A 6,000-nucleotide genomic window follows, 5' to 3' on the forward strand; every position below is an offset into this window, starting at 1 on the left:
TATAGGGAGTCTCTGGACAGTCAGATAAGGAAGCTCTAGACAGTACCTCTTTTTTACAAATAATTCACTCCTTTTTGTTAATTAAATCATGCTGACTTGGTGAGGCCATTAGATCATGCTGACATGTATTTCCTAAGTAGTGAGGCCTGCAAAGGCCTATGAAATGTTAACTATTTTACTTCCACACAAAGAACCATGCTTAAAATGTTAATCCTGGGAAGACTTTTTTTCTTTTGTGCTATAAAAGGTGTCTGCTCATTAAAGTAAAAGCTTTTTAACCCTTTCTCTTTGTGGATCAAGAGTCAAGTACTGAGCATTAAGATATCTGTAGTTCAGTTTCCTGAAATAGAATAATTAAATAAAAGTCATAAGAGGAATTACTGTAATAATATTGATAACGAATGATTCTCAGTATGAAGTAATTTGTTATTTTTTATATAATAAAATGCTATGTTCACACATTTTTTTTTTGGTTGAGGTAGTTTTCCTCCGATATCAGCATAATAATGAATAATTTCAGAACACCATGCAGGTTCAGTGTTTTAATGCTCTGTTAAATGCTTTCTGCAAAGTTAGGCCCCAATTCAGGAAAACATTTAACCATTTACCTAAATCCTTTGGCTTAATATGTGATTAATATTAAATATCAGCTTAATTGCTGTCTTGAACAGAGCTACTTATAAGAATGGAGGATCTTAATAGTTACATATCTGTACTAAATATGGCTGAGATGGAGTTAACTTTCTTCACAGTGCCCCATATGGTGCTGTATTTTAGATTTTATAACTTATACAGCGTCGATAACACACCAATGTTTTAGCTATTGCTGAACAGTGCTTGTACAGTGTCAAGGCTTTCTCTTTTTCCCACTCTGCCCTCACAGCAAGTAGGCTAGGGGTGGGCAAGAAATTGGGAAGGGACACAGCTGGGACAGCTGACCCGAATTGGCCAAAGGGATATTCTATACTGCCATGCTCAGCAATAAAAATTGGTGTAGAGAAGGAAGAAGGGTGGATGGGAGGGTTGTCTTCCAAAGTAGCTGTTGTTTGGAGACTGTCCGCTTGTGGGAGGTGGTGAGTGACTGACTTGGCATCACTTGTTTCTTTTCCTCTTTCCTTCACTTATAACATGTCTTTATCTCAACCCACGAATTTTCTTGCTTTTGCTCTTCCTAGTCTCTCCCATCCAGTTGGAGAGGAAACAAGAAGCTGGGTAGGTGTTTGGCTGCTGGCCGAGGTCAACCCAAAACAATATCTGTAAACCTTTTTGGAACTTTAGAGCTAATGTGTCAAAATGTATTTGTATTTTTACATCAATTATAACTATGATTTAAATAGAATCACAGAATCATAGAATGTCCTGAGTTGGAAGGGACCCACAAGGATCATCGAGGCCAACTCCTGTCCCTGCATAGGACAACCCCAAAATTCACCCCATATGTCTGAGGGCATTGTCCAAATGCTTCTTGAACATTGTCAGGCTTGGCGCCGTGGCTACCTCCCAGGAGAGCTTGTTCCAGTGCTCCACTACCCTCTGGGTGAAGAAGCTTTTCCTAATGTCCAGCCTAAACCTCCCCTGGCATATCTTCCTGCCGTTCCCTCCGGTCCTATCATTGGTCGCCTGGGAGAAGAGATCAGCACCTGCCCCTCCTCCTTCCCTTGTGAGGAAGCTGTAGACCGCAATGAGGTCTCCCCTCAGTCTCCTCTTCTCCAGGCTGAACAGACCAAGTGACTTCAGCCGCTCCTCGTACGGCTTCCCCTCTAAACCCTTCACCATCTTTGTGGCTCTCCTCTGGACACTCTCTAGTAGCTTCGTATCCTTTTTGTACTGTGGGGCCCAAAACTGCAGACAGTACTCAAGATGAGGCCGCACCAGTGCGGAGTAGAGCAGGACAATCGCCTCCCTCGACCGGCTAGCAATACAGCGCTTGATGCACCCCCGGACACGGTTGGCCCTCTTGGCTGCCAGGGCACACTGTTGGCTCATGTTCAACTTGCCGTCGACCAGAACCCCCAGATCCCTCTCCGTGGGGCTGCTCTCCAGCCTCTCGTTCCCCAGTTTGTATGTACATCCAGGGCTGCCATGTCCCAGGTTCAAAATCCGGCACTTGCCCTTGTTAAACTTCATACGGTTGGTGACTGCCCAGCTCTCTAATTTGTCCAGATCTCTCTGCAGGGCCTCTCTGCCCTCAAGAGTGTCAACGGCTCCTCCCAATTTTGTGTCATCAGGAAACTTTGATAACAAACCATCCAGTCCTGCATCCAAGTCGTTTATGAAGATATTGAAGAGCACTGGCCCCAAGATGGACCCCTGCGGAACCCCGCTAGTGACTGGTCGCCAGCCCGATGTAACCCCATTTACTATAGGCCTTTGAGCTCGACCCGTCAGTCAATTGCCCAGTCTCTCTCTAGTGGAAATAAGAAATTGTGACAAATTAAAACAGAGATAGGAAAATAGAAACCTAAAAGGAGAGGAACAGAATGTTCTTTGGCATTGTTTCTTATATCATCCTCATATATTCACTTGCCTGAATTTCATAACTGTGGAGGATGAAACAGAAGTATTTTTCTCTGTATGCCCTCAGCTCACTGAATAGGACTTTTTATAAAAATAATTCAGAGACCAAACATCAGAAAAAGGAATAAACTAAGATATAGCCACAAGAGGACAGTGAATCTTGCTGTCTTGCTTGCTCTCTTGCTCTGGATGTTTTCTGTATGCAGATGAAGGACTTTGCTTATATTTATATTTTAATACTAAATGTAAACACCTCTCTCAAGGTGTTCAGACAATTGCCCATACATCTTCATTTGTATTACGCTCATGTCTGTGAGCACTAACTGTATTAGAAGGAAGCATTTAACCTCCTCTAAGAGGAGATTATTAAAATGGCAGAAAATTGCATTTTAGAACAGCTGCTTATACCAGCAAAGAAATTCTTCTGATCTTTGGACAGTTTTCCAATAACAGACTGCTGCTCCTTTAATCTTCTAGATCTGAAAATGGCAAGACCCCCCAAAAAGCTTTATTATCTAAACAAACCAGATGGCCAGAATAAAGTAACAACTTTGTGTTTAAAAAGGCATCAATATAACTATTCACACACCTTTAACCATTGCAGTTTGCCTATCAACTCATTCATGGTTTTACCCATCATTACTGGAAAGTTTAAGTTTAGCTTCTGCTCAACTATGTATGCTGCCAATTTTGCACTGATAGTTACAGCATTACTGCAAGTCGAAGCGCTAGTGGTAGTCCCTACTGTCGACTACAAATCCATGTCCTGCGCTTGTTGACACTACTGCATTTTATTCTACCTGCCATAAATTTTGCCTTAAACCCGATGGCATTTTATCATTTCCTGTCTAGCATTTAATCCCTGATTTTTCCGCATGGGCTTCTCCTGACCAGGAACGCCTAATCACCAGGCTCCTGGGCTTGTGCTGCCAACTGCCACTACCTCAACACTAGAGATGAAAACCAGGGGGATCCCTAAGAGAAAACCCTTATGCCCCACAGCCTGCCACCTATTACACTTCTCTTCTTCTAACAGTCATTGCTGCCCTGGCTAACTTGAGTAGCATGATGAACCTGAGGGGCACTGAATGCTGTCAAAGGCACATTCCCACTTAGCTCACAGGACAGGGGCACACCCTTGCATTGCTCCTTGAGCGTTTCTGAGCTTGTCTAGGACTCCTCACAATGTAAAGTCTCAGTATAGAGGAGGGAAGTGGACCTAAAAGAAAGATGAAGACCTAGAACTTGGCAATAAAATCATACCTGAAGCAAATTAAGTTGAAGAGCAACTACAGAAAAGGAAATTATATAAACAGGTTTATATAAAAGAGCTGGGATCATAAAGAAAGATGGGAAACACATCTGAGGAAAGGAGGCATACCTCTGGCGTAGGAGGAGAGTATTCAAACACGAAAAACTAACAAAGTAATCCTACAAATAGTATGAGCCTACCCATATGTTCCCAGGAATAATGAAACAACAAAGCAGGCTTCTGCTTCCTGCAATTGTAGCTTTCTCTGAACTTGTTTAATGGCATTAGTGAATACTGTAGCTCCAGCTCATTCTTAATGAGTATTTGAAAGGAAATTTGACCCCCCTTCTTAATTTGATGCTGTTAAAGCTCTGCAGTGCTGTTTGGAGTGGATACAACAACTTGAGTCACAGTATTCACAGGAACTAGGACCATTGCTGGGTGAGATATGAGAGTAGACTCAAGCCTCGATAAAGCAGCTCTGTCATTGTGGGAAGGCTCTAGAAAGGGCAGGCTCTGCTTCACTTCCCTGTTCTCCCTCTACTACTGTTCATTTGCATGGTGGGGTTTCTCCCCCTATGTCTGCTTGTTCCCTCCCTCCCTGTTTTACTGGGGATACAGATCTTTCTCTTTTTGCATTTCTTATGGAAGTCGTCTTGGAGGGTTGGTATAGTGCTTTTCCCAGTGATCACGCTAAGGTTAGCTTTCTTTTGTCCCATTTGGGGAGGCAAGGCTTTGCAGTGGGCTCAGTCTTTGCATGCTCAAGGAGATGGGGTTTTGGATGATTCTACCTCCTTGCTTGCAAAGTTGCTGGATTTCCTTGAGGGAACTTGTGCTTCAGCCATGTGTTTTAACCCTCTGCTCAGTCTGCACCAGAGGGGACAGAGGGTGGCAGAGTACACCTGGATGTCCTGCACATGTCGTCAGAGCTGAACTGGGGGGATGACCTTTTATAACCCCTCTATATCCATGGCCTGGCTGGCGATGGTCATAGGGAGGTAGCCTGGGGGTTGGTGCTGGCGGATTTGCAGGCTGCCATTAAACGTGTGTCTGAAGCGGCACAGATCCTGCACTTGCCTGGTTCTGATTTGGCTTCTGGCCCCTGCTCTCCGCCAGTGGTACCCCCTGCAGCGAGGCAGGTACCATGCTGGTGGTGCCAGGGATTGGTCCCCTCCCCGAATCCAAGTCTGCTTGCCCCAGTCTGCTGCTCACAGCAGGGAGGAACCGATGCAAATCGGGGCAGGGTTGACCCGGTCCCCTTCTCCCCCTGCTGAGGACTCTGAAGAGGAGACAGTTGGTTTGACTACTTTGGGGATGGTTGGGATTTTCCACCGTTTTCTGAATTGTTCCTTTCAGTGCCCTCTATTGTGAAGTCTGGAAATGGCTCTGGCCTGCGCAGGAAGGGAGACCACCACCGGTGTTAGATGAGGCAAGCCCCGGCACCCCTTCTCCTTCCCCTCTACTCACGGTGTCAGTCTTGCTTCTGCTCCCAAGGGCAGAGTGGTCACTGCTGAAGCACTGGTGGACTCTGACTCTTGTAGGAATTTGATTTCTGAAGAGTTTGTAAAAAAGGCTTTTGTGCCAGCACAGCACCTATCTGTCCCTGGTCCTATTTTTGCCATTGATTTGAAATCTGCTGGTGGGATCCCACTGAGTGGCAGACCCTGCTCCTGCAGCTTTCTGTCACCCCAGGATTTTGGGAGTTTATTTTTTTTTCTGTCCTCTCATCCTGGGCATGCCTTGGTTAGTCTGACATGTTCTGGTGGTTCATTGGGCACAGAGATGAATTTATCTTGAGGTGGGAGGTGCTTCTGCCTCCCCACTTCCCTCTGCAGTCTGTGGGTTACAGCAATCTCTCCCAGTGCTGGCAGCAGTGGCTGGCCCCGGGTGCTGGGCAGGCACTAGTGCCTGCTGGGCGTCCTGTGCCAGCAGCAGCAGCAACTCCCCCTGAGCCATCTGCTGGCCTATTGGGGGTGCTGCCACCAAAATTTAGGGATTTTTTTGGACGTCTTCAAGCAAAAGGAATCAGAGACCTTGCCTCCCCCCCATCAGGCGTATGATTGTTCCATCGAGCTGTTCCCAGATGCTCCTCTCTCCTCGGGTTGTATCTATTCTGTGTCATGGCCAGAGATGGTGGCCTTGAAGGCTTATACTGAGGATGGTTTAGACTCCACTTTCCCCCTTGGTGCCCCTATATTTTTTGTAAATAAGAAGGATGGAGTCTTGAGGCC

This window comes from Nipponia nippon, unplaced genomic scaffold, assembly GCF_047370975.1.
Source record: "Nipponia nippon isolate SJK-2023a ecotype South Korea unplaced genomic scaffold, ASM4737097v1 scaffold_34, whole genome shotgun sequence".
Classification (NCBI taxonomy): domain Eukaryota; kingdom Metazoa; phylum Chordata; class Aves; order Pelecaniformes; family Threskiornithidae; genus Nipponia; species Nipponia nippon.